Source organism: Bombina bombina, chromosome 4 (assembly GCF_027579735.1).
Source record: "Bombina bombina isolate aBomBom1 chromosome 4, aBomBom1.pri, whole genome shotgun sequence".
Classification (NCBI taxonomy): Eukaryota; Metazoa; Chordata; class Amphibia; order Anura; family Bombinatoridae; genus Bombina; species Bombina bombina.
Window position 1 is genome coordinate 1,000,480,387 of NC_069502.1, and position 18,926 is coordinate 1,000,499,312.

An 18,926-nucleotide genomic window follows, 5' to 3' on the forward strand; every position below is an offset into this window, starting at 1 on the left:
TCAAAATAAACATTTATGATTCAGAAAGAGCATGCAGTTTTAAGACCCTTTCTAATTACTTCTATTATCAAATTTTGCACAGTCTTTTTACATGCACACTTTCTGGGGAACAAGATCCTGCTGAGCATGTGCAGAAGCTCACATGGTATAGGTATAAAACTCTGTGATTGGCTGATGTCACATGATACAGGGGTCCGGAAAATGGGAGAAAACATATATTTGTCAGAAAAAAAATCTACTGCTTATTTGAAATCCAGAGTAAGTTTTATTATGCACTTAATAATTATGCCATTCTACTGCATTGAGTGGTCCTTTAATTAGTAATAACAATAAATTATGATAATAAGTTGGAACTTTTTATTATTGCACAAATTAGTACTTCAATGTTTTTAACCCCTGCAGCGGGCTTAATGGAATATTGTAGTCAAATAATTATTTATATGAAAGAGCAACATTTACAAATCTAAGATTTATATATATATATATATATATATATATATATATATATATATATATATATATATATATATATATATATATTTTGTGTGTATATGACTAATACTGTGGAGTAGGTATTGTACTTTTAACCAATTTTCACTGGCTAGTAATAGCAAAAGCTTTATCAATGGAGACACATGGCCCACTCCCTCTCCAAGTATGACAAACTTTTATCTATTTAGGAACATGATTACAAAGATTATATCTCCTTTGATCAAGGAGATATAAATGAACAAGATACAATACAGGAATAAGAAGTCTCTAATATGTGGATAGTTCCTAATAGTGTATCACAATACCTAATAATGCGTCACAATACAGATTATAGCCCCATATGGATAAAACTGATAAAGTAAATTGGCTCGGGGTTGGTATTCAAAGGAAAACTGGGTAACTTGTAACAGTAAAATAATGTACTCAAAAGTGCAACAAATATTAATATATAAATATATAATAATGGACAGTGGTAGTTAGAAAAGTTCAAACATGTCCATATAGAAATCGGAGGTGTATGAAACCAAATACAAAGAGGTTGAAAAACCCCCACAGTTCTTCCTCTCTTGTGAATCTACTTACAGACTCATACCCCAATAATGAGGTAATTTGGAAGCGGCACTTAAACTTTTGTGCGGTTAAATATAACTAACAAGCGATGTCTACCTGTAAGGTGTTCTCCGTAATCTTTTATTTGTGTAAGCGTATCTCCTTTCTAAGCCTCCTAGCTCCAGATAGTAGAACACTGTTTTTCCTGTACAACGTGGGATTCAGCTTCAACAGGGGGTACTACGAATCCTCTTTTTGGGGACAAAGTAGTGTTTTAGGTTTCAACCCGATTCTTGGCTCTTTCTTGAGCAGGATTTCTCACGTGATTCTAGTTATATATATATATATATATATATATATATATATATATATATATATATATATATATATATATATATATATATATATATATAATTCCTTCTTTCGTGGCTGTTTATTATTTAAAGCGATCCACATAATGTGTTAAATTTCTTTTGTATTATTTTCTACTAAGTTCCGTTATAAAACATCATTAGTAGAAGTCAATATAAAATATGTCTGAGCAGATTGTTCTTGTTGCCACAAAGTTAGAAGCACTCAATTATGTATATTGTTTTTCTATCCTATCACATTATAATGACCCTTCACTGGAACAAAGTGGTCTAGCCCAGACCCTAAAGCAGGGCTTGACAAACCTAGGAACCAGGTAGCCACTGGCTCCTAACTTTTTGGGTTATTCTCAATATTTCTATATACAAATACCTGTGTCCGGCTCCTAAAAGCATGACTGGCTCCTTAATTTTAAACACATTTGCCGACCCCTGCACTAAAGAACAGTCCCAGACCATTATCCCTCCTCCACCAAAACTTTAGAGTAGGCACTATACATTCTGGTAAGTAAAGTAGCGTTTTCTTGTCATCTGCCATACCAAGATTCTTCCATCAGCCCTAGATAGTGAAGCATGATTCATCACTCCAGAGAACGTTTCCACTGCTCCAGAGTCCTGTGGTGACGTGCTTTACACCACTTCAGCAGAAGCTTAGCATATTGCGCATGTTGACTTCTCAGCTGTAGAAACCCATTTCGTGAAGCTCCAGATGCACAGATCTTGTGCTGCTATTACTTCCAGAGTCAGTTTGGAACTACTACATTGAGTGGTCCTTTTAATTAAAATAGTAAGTGATACAACAGATGATAGGATTTGTATGTGCTACCTGCTTCAGCACTTAATGGCCTTGCTCTGTGAGTTTGGTGTACCACTTCATGGTTGGACTGATGTTGCACTAACATTTACTTGAGGCAGATTTTGTAGTGTATATGTGTCACGGATACCGGACTGCAGGGGATAAACCTCCCCCCCCCTACTACCTCACCCCCTCCTCTTTCTTGGTGGTTTTGGGCTCCTTAGAGCAACTGCGATATCCCAGACCTTTCCCTTTTGCGAGAATTTGTGTGTGAACCTGATCTTGATAGAGCTGGTTATACAAAAAGAAGGAATGGAAAGAACCATTCTATAATACACATGTAGCACTGAATGCAGTGGCATGCAAATTATATTAAATGTATAGATACAAAATGGAGCTACATGATCAAATGCCCGGATATAAGTTTAAACATAACTTTTATTAAAACGCAAAAAGAATTAAAATCTTGGGATGTGCAATTAATAATATACAGTTTAAAAAGGACTACCAGTGGTTCTAAAAAATGTACCAAATGGTTGCTTAATATAATAGTTCAGTCAGTATGTTTGGTACACACAGTATTGAAGTACAACAGATCAGGAAAAAAAGTGGCAGCTAAATTACTGATTATCCATAAGTCCTGTGTCTCAATATGAACAGAGGGGTATAATGATGATTAAAAAAAGAGTACTCAATTTTACCAATCTTAAAGGATTACTAACTTTTCTTTTTGTTATGCAAAACGCAACAAACAGCATTGCATTTATCACATCAAAGTAGTGTACCTTTTTTGTTAAAAAACTAAGCTCCCTTGATCATAAAAATAAACTTATTTTATGTCCATTACATCACGTAATCCAGCCCTCAAATTTGGGCCGTCTATGCTCTAACATACTTATCGGATGGCGAGTTTTTGCATAAAAATATACTTCATTACCCGCATGCGCAATAGAATTCTCTTAGTCTCACATGCGCATATTGCTCCACAGAGCCCGACATGACCGAGCGTGTCTTCTTGAACATAAGATGGGGATGTATGGGAAAACGTTGCTCTAACTCGCGCATGCGCATTTCGTCTTTGAATCGCCATCTTCCAACTGGAGTTGTTCAGCCGGATTGGAAAATGGTAACGGCGAACAACACAGTGGGTTTGGAAATAGTTTATATTTCAAACATAAAGATATAAAAAACGCTAAATATTTGCAACATACTGTACATTTAAAAAAAGATTGATTTCAAACTATACTATTGTAATATCATTCTATTTTTGACTACAGTGTCCCTTTAACTTCCTAGTGTAAATAGTGGTAATTTTACAATATTGAAAGCGACTGTACATCAATGTCAAAATGATATATCATAAAAAACATAATTTATGTAAGAACTTACCTGATAAATTCATTTCTTTCATATTAGCAAGAGTCCATGAGCTAGTGACGTATGGGATATACATTCCTACCAGGAGGGGCAAAGTTTCCCAAACCTTAAAATGCCTATAAATACACCCCTCACCACACCCACAATTCAGTTTAACGAATAGCCAAGAAGTGGGGTGATAAGAAAAAAGTGCGAAAGCATATAAAATAAGGAATTGGAATAATTGTGCTTTATACAAAAAAATCATAACCTCCACAAAAAAGGGCGGGCCTCATGGACTCTTGCTAATATGAAAGAAATGAATTTATCAGGTAAGTTCTTACATAAATTATGTTTTCTTTCATGTAATTAGCAAGAGTCCATGAGCTAGTGACGTGTGGGATAATGACTACCCAAGATGTGGATCTTTCCACACAAGAGTCACTAGAGAGGGAGGGATAAAATAAAGACAGCCAATTCCTGCTGAAAATAATCCACACCCAAAATAAAGTTTAATGAAAAACATAAGCAGAAGATTCAAACTGAAACCACTGCCAGAAGTACTTTTCTACCAAAAACTGCTTCAGAAGAAGAAAATACAACAAAATGGTAGAATTTGGTAAAAGTATGCAAAGAGGACCAAGTTGCCGCTTTGCAAATCTGATCAACCGAAGCTTCATTCCTAAACGCCCAGGAAGTAGAAACTGACCTAGTAGAATGAGCTGTAATCCTATGAGGCGGAGTCTTACCCGACTCAACATAGGCAAGATGAATTAAAGATTTCAACCAAGATGCCAAAGAAATGGCAGACGTTTTCTGGCCTTTCTAAAACCGGAAAAGATAACAAATAAACTAGAAGTCTTTCGGAAAGACTTAGTAGCTTCAACATAATATTTCAAAGCTCTAATAACATCCAAAGAATGCAACGATTTCTCCTTAGAATTCTTAGGATTAGGACATAATGAAGGAACCACAATGTCTCTACTAATGTTGTTGGAATTCACAACTTAGGTAAAAATTCAAAAGAAGTTCGCAACACCGCCTTATCCTGATGAAAAATCAGAAAAGGAGACTCACAAGAAAGAGCAGATAATTCAGAAACTCTTCTGGCAGAAGAGATGGCCAAAAGAAACAAAACTTTCCAAGAAAGTAATTTAATATCCAATGAATGCATAGGTTCAAATGGAGGAGCTTGAAGAGCCCCCAGAACCAAATTCAAACTCCAAGGAGGAGAAATTGACTTAATGACAGGCTTTATACGAACCAAAGCTTGTACAAAACAATGAATATCAGGAAGAATAGCAATCTTTCTGTGAAAAAGAACAGAAAGAGCAGAGATTTGACCTTTCAAGGAACTTGCGGACAAACCCTTATCTAAACCATCCTGAAGAAACTGTAATATTCTCGGTATTCTAAAAGAATGCCAAGAAAAATGATGAGAAAGACACCAAGAAATATAAGTCTTCCAGACTCTATAATATATCTCTCTGGATACAGATTTACGAGCCTGTAACATAGTATTAATCACAGAGTCAGAGAAGCCTCTTTGACCAAGAATCAAGCGTTCAATCTCCATACCTTTAAATTTAAGGATTTCAGATCCTGATGGAAAAAAGGACCTTGAGACAAAAGGTCTGGTCTTAACGGAAGAGTCCACGGTTGGCAAGAGGCCATCCGGACAAGATCCGCATACCAAAACCTGTGAGGCCATGCCGGAGCTACCAGCAGAACAAACGAGCATTCCTTCAGAATCTTGGAGATTACTCTTGGAAGAAGAACTAGAGGCGGAAAGATATAGGCAGGATGATACTTCCAAGGAAGTGATAATGCATCCACTGCCTCCGCCTGAGGATCCCGGGATCTGGACAGATACCTGGGAAGTTTCTTGTTTAGATGAGAAGCCATCAGATCTATTTCTGGAAGTTCCCACATTTGAACAATCTGAAGAAATACCTCTGGGTGAAGAGACCATTCGCCCGGATGCAATGTTTGGCGACTGAGATAATCCGCTTTCCAATTGTCCATACCTGGGATATGAACCGCAGAGATTAGACAGGAGCTGGATTCCGCCCAAACCAAAATTCGAGATACTTCTTTCATAGCCAGAGGACTGTGAGTCCCTCCTTGATGATTGATGTATGCCACAGTTGTGACATTGTCTATCTGAAAACAAATGAACAACTCTCTCTCTTCAGAAGAGGCCAAGACTGAAGAGCTCTGAAAATTGCACGGAGTTCCAAAATATTGATCGGAAATCTCACCTCCTGAGATTCCCAAACCCCTTGTGCCGTCAGATACCCCCACACAGCTCCCCAACCTGTAAGACTTGCATCTGTTGAGATTATAGTCCAGGTCGGAAGAACAAAGAAGCCCCCTGAACTAAACGATGGTGATCTGTCCACCATGTCAGAGAGTGTCGTAAAATCGGTTTAAAGATATTAATTGAGATATCTTTGAGTAATCCCTGCACCAATGGTTCAGCATACAGAGCTGAAGAGGTCGCATGTGAAAACGAGCAAAGGAGATCGCATCTGATGCGGCAGTCCTAAGACCCAACATTTCCATGCATAAGGCTACCAAAGGGAATGATTGTGACTGAAGGTTTTGACAAGCTGATATCAATGTTAAACTTCTCTTGTCTGACAAGGACAGAGTCATAGACACTGAATTTATCTAGAAACCTAAAAAGGTTACCTTTGTCTGAGGAATCAATGAACTGATTGGTAAATTGATCCTCCAACCATGAACTTGAAGAAACAACACAAGTCGATTCGTATGAGATTCTTCGAAAATGAGAAGACTGAGCAAGTACCAAGATATCGTCCAAATAAGGAAATACTAAAACCCTATTCTCTGATTACAGAAAGAAGGGCACCGAGAACCTTTGAAAAAAATTCTTGGAACTGAGGCTAGGCCAAACGGTAGAGCCACAAAACTGGTAATGCTTGTCTAAAAAGAGAATCTCAGACACTAAAAGTGATCTGGATGAATCGGAAAATGCAGATACACATCCTGTAAATCTATTGTAGACATATAATGCCCTTGCTAAACAAAAGGCAGGATAGTCCTACAGTAACCATCTTGAATGTTGGTATCCTAACATAACGATTCAATAATGATAGATCCGGAACTGGTCTGAAGGAATTTACCTTCTTTGGTACAATGAAGAGATAAAATAAAACCCCAGCCCCTGTTCCAGAACTGGAACTGACATAAATACTCCAGCCAACTCTAGATCTGAAACACATTTCAGAAATGCTGAGCCTTTGCTGTGTTAACTGGGACACGGGAAAGAAAAGAATCTCTTAGCAGGAGGCCTTAACTTGAAGCCAATTCTGTACCTTTCTGAAACAATGTTTCTGAAACCAGAGATTAAGAACGGAATTGATCCAAATTTCTTTGAAGAAAACGTAATCTGCCCTATACCAGCTGAGCTGGAATAAGGGCCGCACCTTCATAGGTACTTAGGAGCTGGCTATAGGTTTCTATAAGGCTTGGATATATTCCAAACTGGAAATAGTTTCCAAACTGATACCGCTCCTGAGGATTAAGGATCAGGCTTTTGTTCCTTGTTGTGAGGTAAGGAACGAAAATGATTATTTACCCTGGAAAGAAAGGGAAAGCAAAGTTGACTTAGAAGACATGTCAGCATTCCAAGTTTAATCCATAAAGCTTTTCTAGCTAAAATAGCTAGAGACATATACCTGACATCAACTCTAATGATATCAAAAGATGGTATCACCAATAAAATTATTAGCATGTTATAGAATAATAATAATGCTATAAAATTATGATCTGTTACTTGTTGCGCTAAAGCTTCTAACCAAAAAGTTGAAGCTGCAGCAACATCCGCTAAAAATATAGCAGGTCTAAGAAGATTACCTGAACATAAGTAAGCTTTTCTTAGAAAGGATTCAATTTTCCTATCTAAAGGATCCTTAAATGAAGTACTATCTGCCGTAGGAATAGTAGTACATTAGCAGGAGTAGAGACAGCCCCATAACCTTAGGGATTTTTGTCCCAAAAAACTCTAATCTGTCAGATGGCACAGGATATAATTTGCTTAAACGTCTAGAAGGAGTAAATAAATTACCCAAATTATTCCATTCCCTGGAAATTACTTCAGAAATAGCATCAGGGAGATAAAACACTTCTGGAATAACTACAGGAGATTTAAAAACCTTATTTAAACGTTTACATTTAGTATCAAGAGGACCAGAATCCTCTATTTCTAATGCAAATAACACTTCTTTAAGTAAAGAACGAATAAATTCCATCTTGAACAAATACAAAGATTTATCAGCATCAACCTCTGAGACAGAAACCTCTGAACCAGAAGAACCATTATCAGTATCAGAATGATGATGTTCATTTAAAAATTCATCTGAAAAAAGAGAAGTTTTTAAAAGACTTTTATGTATACTAGAAGGAGAAATAACAGACATAGCCTTCTTAATGGATTTAAAAAATAAAATCTCTTATGTTATCAGGAACACTCTGAAAATTAGATGTTGACGGAACAGCAACAGGTAATGTAACAGTACTAAAGGAAATTTTATCTGCATTAATAAGTTTGACATGACATGCAATACAAATAACAGCTGGAGAAACAGATACCAAAAGTTTATAGCAGATACACTTAGCTTGGTAGCTCCAGCACTGTGCAGTGATTTTCCTGAAATATCTTCTGACTCAGTTGCAACGTGGAACATCTTGCAATATGTAAAAGAAAAAGAACAACAACATATAAAGCAAAATTGATCAAATTCCTTAAATGACAGTTTCAGAAATGGGAAAAAAATGCCAGTGAACAAGCTTCTAGCAACCAGAAGCAATAAATAATGAGACTTAAATAATGTGGAGACAAAAATGACGCCCATATTTTTTAGCGCCAAAAAAGACGCCCACATTATTTGGCGCCTAAATGCTTTTGGCGCCAAAAATGACGCCACATCCGGAACGCCGACATTTTTGACGCAAAAAAACATCAAAAAAATGACGCAACTTCCGGCGACACGTATGACGCCGGAAACAGAAAAAAAATTTTGCGCCAAAAAAGTCTGCGCCAAGAATGACGCAATAAAATGAAGCATTTTCTGCCCCCGCGAGCCTAACAGCCCACAGGGAAAAAGTCAAATTTTTTAAGGTAAGAAAAAATTATTGAAACAAATGCATTTATCCCAAATATGAAACTGACTGTCTGAAAAATAAGGAATGTTGAACATTCTGAGTCAAGGCAAATAAATGTTTGAATACATATATTTAGAACTTTATAAATAAAGTGCCCAACCATAGCTTAGAGTGTCACAGAAAATAAGATTTACTTACCCCAGGACACTCATCTACATGTTTGAAGAAAGCCAAACCAGTACTGAAACGAGAATCAGCAGAGGTAATGGTATATATAAGAGTATATCGTCGATCTGAAAAGGGAGGTAAGAGATGAATCTCTACGACCGATAACAGAGAACCTATGAAATAGACCCCGTAGAAGGAGATCACTGCATTCAAATAGGCAATACTCTCCTCACATCCCTCTGACATTCACTGCACGCTGAGAGGAAAACCGGGCTCCAACTTGCTGCGGAGCGCATATCAACGTAGAATCTAGCACAAACTTACTTCACCACCTCCATCGGAGGCAAAGTTTGTAAAACTGAATTGTGGGTGTGGTGAGGGGTGTATTTATAGGCATTTTAAGGTTTGGGAAACTTTGCCCCTCCTGGTAGGAATGTATATCACATACGTCACTAGCTCATGGACTCTTGCTAATTACATGAAAGAAATAGATATAATGTATATGATCACTTCAATAGCCTGCCTAGCAGTATAGTTCTACCGGATATTCTAAATAACCAGTGTGTCATACATACAGAAATAAATACCGGTGAATGGATCTTATAGATAACTTAGTATACTAATTAGCTACTATTATACATAGGGTGCAATCCTATTTATACACAAGTAGTGCCATTGGACCTCTCCTCTCTTTGAAAGAGCTGGGCTCTGACCGACCTATCCCTCTCCGGCTGGGCCCCTGGATCTACTGGCAGGCCGCCGCACCCAGCCTTCTCCGGAGATTTTTACCTCCGGCCGCTTCAGAGACCCCTTGCCCCAGAGCTCCGCTCTTTTGGGGACTGATACCGAAGGGTAAGAAGTGGACCAATTGCCGGAGGTGAGCTACATAGGGAACCAGGGTTTCCGAGCCCTACTCAGCAGACCACCCTTCGGCTGGCTGGCCCCATGGAATGGCCAGCCGCAGCAGCTCAGATTCCCGTCCCCTTTAACCCGGTCGGGGTAGCTGGAGTCTGTCACAATGTGTGTATGCATTGGTTTTAAAGGGATGGTCTATGCCAAAATTATTGTTTAAAAAGATGGAAAATCTTCATTTTTTACCACAGTGATTACCTTCTATCTAAACACCTGTAGACTGTCACATTTTCTCAGTTCTTTTGACAGACATGCTTTTTAGCCAATCAATGCTGATTTGTAAATAACTCGGGAATGAGCACATTAACTGACACACACGAACTAGCAGTGTCTGAGGAAAACTGTCAAAATGCACTGAGATAAGATGTGGCCTTCAAGGGCTTCGAAAATTAGCCTATGAGCCTACCTAGGTTTTGCTTTCAACAAAGAATACCAAGAGAAAAAGCAAATTTGATAATGAAAGTAAATTGGAAAGCTGTTTTAAATGGCATGCCCTATTTGAATCATGAAAGTTCAATTTTGACTTGACTGCCCTTTTAAAGACATATATGGTGCTTGTTTTAGAAATATTGACATAAAGAATAGACGTACACAATGGTGGCCTAACTTATCTTCACCTTTCCACACCTGATTATGATTTCAGGATATCCTTTATTGTAACAGGTGGTCTATTAGCTTAAATCTTTTCTCTGATAAGCATAGCCTGAAATACTGGTCTGTTGTAAGGCTGGATGAACATTAAGACAGATTTGCTAATCCTTGGATTTACCAGCAAACAATATTCTGCAGTTTAAGGAAGGGTTGTCCAGCTATTTCATATTAGAAGCTTCACTTGAGGCCAATGAGCACATTTTTAGAAATACTATCAATCAAAATATGCATATCTTTTACTCATACATAAACTTTAAATGAGCCTTTCAATAGCTAGGTGTATGCCATTGATAAGGTTTGCACTAGTAGCAATATAATATGTCTAGTAATGTAGCACAGTAGTGTCATTCTTAAAGGGACAGTAAAGTCATAATTAGACATTCATGATTTAGACAGAGAACTTTTCCACAATTACACTTTTTTTGTTGTTAACGGATAATGTTGCTGTTTTTTTAACACAGTGCTCTATTAAACCTATTGGTTTAAATACAGTCATAGAACATAATAGTGCAAAAGTAAAATTTGCCAGGAGTCTAGGGTCTGGCAACAAAAACAGGAGAAATTTGTCAGTGTCCATGTAAAAGAGACAGTAAAGTCAAAATTAAACGTTCATGATTTGGATACAGCATACAGTTTTAAGCAGCTTTCCATTTTACTTCTGTTATCAAATTTTCATTGTAGTTTTAGTATCCTTTGTTTGAGTAAACCTAGGTAGGCTCAATAGCCAGCAGTGCACTACTGGAAGATGGTTGGTGGCTGAACAAATATGTATTTTGTCATTGGCTCACCAGATGTGTTCAGCCATGTCCCAGTAATGCTTTACTGCTGCCTAGCATACTTTCAAGAAAGGACAACAAGAGAATGAAGCAAATTTAGAAAAAAAAAGCTAATTGGAAAGGTATTTAAAATCGAATTATCTGTTAAAATAATAAAAATGTAATTTTGACTTTACTGTTTCTATAATGCCCATGCAAACCTGTCACCACAAAACTTCAAAGATGAGTGCAAGTTATTAAACTATGGTAAAAATGCTACTTGTTAGACAATCTCTGCAGGTTAAAGGAGCATATTAGAACAGTGGAGCAGCTGTTACTAAACAGATAAAAGCAATTAAAAATGACAAAAAACTTGGCATCACTCACACAAGTACTACACAAATATAGTACCAATTAGATCCTATGTGTGCATGTGGCTCCAATATTACAGTTTAAAAAAAATAAAAAATTTTTTTTGACAGACTTGCATTTTAGCCAATCAGTGCTGACTGAATACTCTAAAGGAGTGAGCACTATGTTATCTATATGGCACAGATGACCTAGTGCTGTCTAACTGTGCAAACTGTCAAATTGTATTGCATAGTTTACCCTGTATTTACAAGCAGGTCCTCATACAAGTCCTATGTTTTCTTATACTGATAGTTCCAAAAGTACTCTGTGCTTATGGCAATATGTTCTAAACGTCTACATCAGACGGTTAATATGTTAGCGCCAGCTCCTATGCTGGGAAGTATTGGATACTTATGACAGGACAGCATCCTCATAGGCTGTCCTGACATGTATTTGTCATCTTCCATATCATCAGTAAATCTGTACCCCTACAGGCTAGGTAGGTGGGCAGAATATTGGTACTTTTACACATATACAATGGAAATAGGAAAATAGGAGTTTTCCTGGTAACGCCAAGGTGTAATTATCAGTTGTAGTCACTGCAGCCAAATTAAACTTATGGAGGGCAGTATAGAGAAAACCCAAGGGGCCAGAAGCCAGACATAATTTATAATTGCACTAATGACTGCCCCAATTATATTTTACCCCTGCTAGGGTTGAACACATACTTTATGAGATGCATTGCAGCTCCTGAACAGGACATGGCTAGTGATTGGCAGCTACTGTATGTGTACTTACTACTCCTGAGTACTAAGAACAAATAAATATGCTGAAATTACACTTGCAGTTAAGTAAGGACCCCCCCCCCATTATACCAATATTGAGATGGATAAACTATTATCCACAAGTTTACCATCACTTTAAGTTGGACAATCTTGACTTAAAGGACAGTCTACTTGATTTCTATTGTTTAAAAAGATAGATAACACCTTTTACTATCCATTCCCTAGCTTTGCACAATCAGCATTGTTATATTATTAAATAGATATGCCTGAGGAAACTGGTTATCCCAAGAAACGCGTTGCAGCTTTTAATTTCACTATACACCCAGCAGGAGTTGTTTTTACTTTTGGTATTGTTATATACTTTTCTCCAACATAGGTGTGTCCGGTCCACGGCGTCATCCTTACTTGTGGGATATTCTCTTCCCCAACAGGAAATGGCAAAGAGCCCAGCAAAGCTGGTCACATGATCCCTCCTAGGCTCCGCCTACCCCAGTCATTCTCTTTGCCGTTGTACAGGCAACATCTCCACGGAGATGGCTTAGAGTTTTTTAGTGTTTAACTGTAGTTTTTCATTATTCAATCAAGAGTTTGTTATTTTCAAATAGTGCTGGTACGTACTATTTACTCAGAAACAGAAAAGAGATGAAGAATTCTGTTTGTATGAGGAAAATGATTTTAGCAACCGTAACTAAAATCCATGGCTGTTCCACACAGGACTGTTGAGAGCAATTAACTTCAGTTGGGGGAACAGAGTGCAGTCTCTTACTGCTTGAGGTATGACACATTCTAACAAGACGATGTAATGCTGGAAGCTGTCATTTTCCCTATGGGATCCGGTAAGCCATGTTTATTACGATTGTAAATAAGGGCTTCACAAGGGCTTATTTAAACTGTAGACTTTTTCTGGGCTAAATCGATTGATTATTAACACATATTTAGCCTTGAGGAATCATTTTATCTGGGTATTTTGATATAATAATATCGGCAGGCACTGTTTTAGACACCTTATTCTTTAGGGGCTTTCCCAAAGCATAGGCAGAGTCTCATTTTCGCGCCGGTGTTGCGCACTTGTTTTTGAGAGGCATGGCATGCAGTCGCATGTGAGAGGAGCTCTGATACTTATAAAAGACTTCTGAAGGCGTCATTTGGTATCGTATTCCCCTTTGGGTTTGGTTGGGTCTCAGCAAAGCAGATACCAGGGACTGTAAAGGGGTTTAAAGCTTAAAACGGCTCCGGTTCCGTTATTTTAAGGGTTAAAGCTTCCAAAATTGGTGTGCAATATTTTCAAAGCTTTAAGACGCTGTGGTGAAAATTTGGTGAATTTTGAACAATTCCTTCATGTTTTTTCGCAAAAGTTGTTTTTAACAAAAACATTAACCAGGAGATTATCGTACCTTCTCTGTGTCCAAAACCAGTTTCAAAGAAGGAACGTTTGTTGCACAATTTGGATGTTGTTCGCGCTCTAAAATTCTATTTAGATGCTACAAAGGATTTTAGACAAACATCTTCCTTGTTTGTTGTTTATTCAGGTAAAAGGAGAGGTCAAAAAGCAACTTCTACCTCTCTCTCTTTTTGGATTAAAAGCATCATCAGATTGGCTTACGAGACTGCCGGACGGCAGCCTCCCGAAAGAATCACAGCTCATTCCACTAGGGCTGTGGCTTCCACATGGGCCTTCAAGAACGAGGCTTCTGTTGATCAGATATGTAGGGCAGCGACTTGGTCTTCACTGCACACTTTTACCAAATTTTACAAGTTTGATACTTTTGCTTCTTCTGAGGCTATTTTTGGGAGAAAGGTTTTGCAAGCCGTGGTGCCTTCCATTTAGGTGACCTGATTTGCTCCCTCCCTTCATCCGTGTCCTAAAGCTTTGGTATTGGTTCCCACAAGTAAGGATGACGCCGTGGACCGGACACACCTATGTTGGAGAAAACAGAATTTATGTTTACCTGATAAATTTCTTTCTCCAACGGTGTGTCCGGTCCACGGCCCGCCCTGGTTTTTTTAATCAGGTCTGATATTTTATTTTCTTTAACTACAGTCACCACGGTACCATATGGTTTCTCCTATGCAAATATTCCTCCTTAACGTCGGTCGAATGACTGGGGTAGGCGGAGCCTAGGAGGGATCATGTGACCAGCTTTGCTGGGCTCTTTGCCATTTCCTGTTGGGGAAGAGAATATCCCACAAGTAAGGATGACGCCGTGGACCGGACACACCGTTGGAGAAAGAAATTTATCAGGTAAACATAAATTCTGTTTTTAATAAATCCTGCTTCTACTGGCACAAGAGAGTGCCTTCACACTTTGCCCTTTCATCGTGTGTGGTGAAGTTAGAGTGCTGCCTGTTCCATCCTTTGCCCACTGAGGATTTCCATTGACATTTGGACAGAGTCAAAAAAGGACTGAATATATTTGTGAGGACTATATGTTCTTAAATTATCCCTTTTTGGTTTCATAGATTGTGTTTTTTTTATTTTATGTATATACACATACACACATACATACATACATACATACATACATACATACATACATACATACATACATACATACATACATACATACACATTTGCTTACTGATTTTCACCTAATATAGAATGATAGCTTGTTAATCAGTTTACAGTTTGGTTAACTCCTCGAGCGCCTCCTATAGGAGTAGGCAGTAAAGAGGTGTTTTGGTACACTTGCACTTACTGTCAGTCTCCGGTTTGCACATTTGTTATATTAATATACTTTTATAACCTCTAAATCTCTGCCTGTTTATAAGACCCTGCATGCCACCTCTTATCTCTGTATTTTATTAGCTTTTCACAGCCACACTCTGCCAGTTCATGTGTGCCATATAAATAACATTGTGCTCAGTCCCACAGAGTTATTTATGAGTCAGCACTAATTGGCTTAGATGCAAGTTTGCAAAAAGCACTGAGATAAGGGGGCTGTCTGCAGAGGCTTAGATACACGGTACTCAGAGGTAAAAAGTATATTAATATAACCGTGTTGGTTATGCAAAACTGGGGAATGGTTAATTAAGGGATTATCTATCTTTTTAAACTATAACAAATTTCAAGTAGACTGTACTTTTTAAAACTGACATTTTCTCTGGTTTTGGCTTGTCCTCCCAGAGGCAGAACTTTTTTTCATTTTCTGCGATGAGATTTTTTTTAGTGAAAAATTTTCTGCAGTGTCTTTAAGAAGCTGGTGTTGCTGTGTTTTTTGCCCTTACTTGGTGTGCATGAGGACAGGTTCATGTACAGCCTGTGTATACAACATATATATACACACACACACACCATACACACCATATATACACACACACCATATACACACACACCATATACACACACACACTATATACACACACACACCATATACACACACACCATATACACACACACACTATATACACACACACACTATATACACACACACACTATATACACACACACACTATATACACACACACACTATATACACACACACACTATATACACACACACACCATATACACACACACACTATATACACACACACACCATATACACACACCATATACACACACACCATATACACACACACCATATGCACACACACACACACACACACTATATACACACACCATATACACACACACACACCATATACACACACACACACCATATACACACACACCATATACACACACACACACCATATACACACACACACACCATATACACACACACACACACACACCATATACACAGTGGTATACTAAATAAAGTCTTTGATGGCTACAAACAGAACACAATGTTGGAATCTCACTGTAGAACCTATTAAAATGACTAAACTAACTCATCTATTCTCAAATAGAGATACAGCTAATATCTGGAGCTCCTGAGGACTGTATACCCTATTTTACCAAATATGAGTCAATATTAATCTATACAATTCCCATGCAGACATGTGCTCTTTGGTTTAATGCTTTTTTTTTATGTATATGTGCACATGGGCATCTGGATGGGAAGGGGACATATGCCTCCCACTGGAATTTTGTTCTCTGTATATTAAAAAAAACTCACTTTTTCTTCTGTTATGTGTGATCAGTCCACGGGTCATCATTACTTCTGGGATATAACTCCTCCCCAACAGGAAATGCAAGAGGATTCACCCAGCAGAGCTGCATATAGCTCCTCCCCTCTACGTCAGTCCCAGTCATTCTCTTGCACCCAACGACTAGATAGGATGTGTGAGAGGACTATGGTGATTATACTTAGTTTTTATGACTTCAATCAAAAGTTTGTTATTTTACAATAGCACCGGAGCGTGTTATTACTTCTCTGGCAGAGTTTGAGGAAGAATCTACCAGAGTTTTTTACTATGATTTTAACCGGAGTAGTTAAGATCATATTGCTGTTCTCGGCCATCTGAGGGAGGTAAAAGCTTCAGATCAGGGGACAGCGGGCAGATGAATCTGCATTGAGGTATGTAGCAGTTTTTATTTTCTGAATGGAATTGATGAGAAAATCCTGCCATACCGTTATAATGACATGTATGTATACACTTCAGTATTCTGGGGATGGTATTTCACCGGAACTACTCTGTTAAAAGTCACTAATCCTTTTAATAAGTATTTATCATGTTAAACGTTTTTGCTGGAATGTAGAATCGTTTACATTTCTGAGGTACTGAGTGAATAAATATTTGGGCATTATTTTCCACTTGGCAGTTGTTTGCTTTTAATTGTGACAGTTTCGTTTCTCTTCACTGCTGTGTGTGAGGGGGAGGGGCCGTTTTTGGCGCTCTTTGCTACGCATCAAAAATTTCCAGTCAGCTACTCTTATATTTCCTGCATGATCCGGTTCATCTCTGACAGATCTCAGGGGTCTTCAAACTTCTTTGGAGGGAGGTAGATTCTCTCAGCAGAGCTGTGAGAATTTTATATTGACTGTGAATAAAAACGTTGCTCTGTAATTTTTTATGTCAAATTTAATTATTGTTATTTTACTAATGGGAACAAACCTTTACTAAAAGTTGTGTTGTTTTAAAGTTTGATGCTATAACTGTTTTTCAGTTCATTATTTCAACTGTCATTTAATCGTTTAGTACCTCTTTGAGGCACAGTACGTTTTTGCTAAAAAAGATTATAACCAAGTTGCAAGTTTATTGCTAGTGTGTTAAACATGTCTGACTCAGAGGAAGATATCTGTGTCATTTGTTCCAATGCCAAGGTGGAGCCCAATAGAAATTTATGTACTAACTGTATTGATGCTACTTTAAATAAAAGTCAATCTGTACAATTTGAACAAATTTCACCAAACAGCGAGGGGAGAGTTATGCCGACTAACTCGCCTCGCGCGGCAGTACCTGCATCTCCCGCCCGGGAGGTGCGTGATATTATGGCGCCTAGTACATCTGGGCGGCCATTACAGATAACATTACAAGATATGGCTACTGTTATGACTGAAGTTTTGTCTAAATTACCAGAACTAAGAGGCAAGCGTGATCACTCTGGGGTGAGAACAGAGTGCGCTGACAATACTAGGGCCATGTCTGATACTGCGTCACAGCTTGCAGAGCATGAGGACGGAGAGCTTCATTCTGTGGGTGACGGTTCTGATCCAAACAGATTGGATTCAGATATTTCAAATTTTAAATTTAAATTGGAGAACCTCCGTGTATTACTAGGGGAGGTTTTAGCAGCTCTCAATGATTGTAACACCGTTGCAATACCAGAGAAATTGTGTAGGTTGGATAAATACTTTGCGGTACCGGCGAGTACTGACGTTTTTCCTATACCTAAGAGACTAACTGAAATTGTTACTAAGGAGTGGGATAGACCCGGTGTGCCGTTCTCACCCCCTCCAATATTTAGAAAGATGTTTCCAATAGACGCCACCACTCGGGACTTATGGCAAACGGTCCCTAAGGTGGAGGGAGCAGTTTCTACTTTAGCTAAGCGTACCACTATCCCGGTGGAGGATAGCTGTGCTTTTTCAGATCCAATGGATAAAAAATTAGAGGGTTACCTTAAGAAAATGTTTGTTCAACAAGGTTTTATATTGCAACCCCTTGCATGTATCGCGCCGATTACGGCTGCGGCAGCATTTTGGATTGAGTCTCTGGAAGAGAACCTTAGTTCATCTACGCTAGACGACATTACGGACAGGCTTAGAGTCCTTAAACTAGCTAATTCATTCATTTCGGAGGCCGTAGTACATTTAACCAAACTTACGGCTAAGAACTCAGGATTCGCCATCCAGGCACGTAGGGCGCTGTGGCTAAAATCCTGGTCAGCTGATGTTACTTCTAAGTCCAAATTACTTAATATACCTTTCAAGGGGCAGTCTTTATTTGGGCCCGGTTTGAAAGAAATTATCGCTGACATTACAGGAGGTAAGGGCCACGCCCTACCTCAAGACAAAGCCAAAGCTAAGGCTAGACAGTCTAATTTTCGTCCCTTTCGGAATTTCAAAACAGGAGCAGCATCAACCTCCACTGCACCAAAACAGGAGGGAGCTGTTGCTCGTTACAGGCAAGGCTGGAAACCTAACCAGTCCTGGAACAAGGGCAAGCAGGCCAGGAAACCTGCTGCTGCCCCAAAGACAGCATGAACCGAGAGCCCTCGATCCGGG

General features: G+C 38.5%; 1 protein-coding gene across 3 annotated transcripts in view; it reads left to right on the top strand.

Annotated features, from left to right (window-relative positions):
- Positions 1-18,926, top strand: part of UGP2 (UDP-glucose pyrophosphorylase 2) — a 481,750-nt gene that overhangs the window by 66,551 nt on the left and 396,273 nt on the right. Inside the window, exon 1 of one of the 3 annotated variants that reach the window (XM_053712071.1) lies at positions 91-258. The exons of the other annotated variants lie outside the window; for them this stretch is intronic. The gene's annotated coding sequence lies outside the window, so the exon portion shown is untranslated. Of the gene's footprint in view, positions 1-90; positions 259-18,926 lie in introns of those variants that run through there. 3 annotated transcript variants of the gene reach the window in all.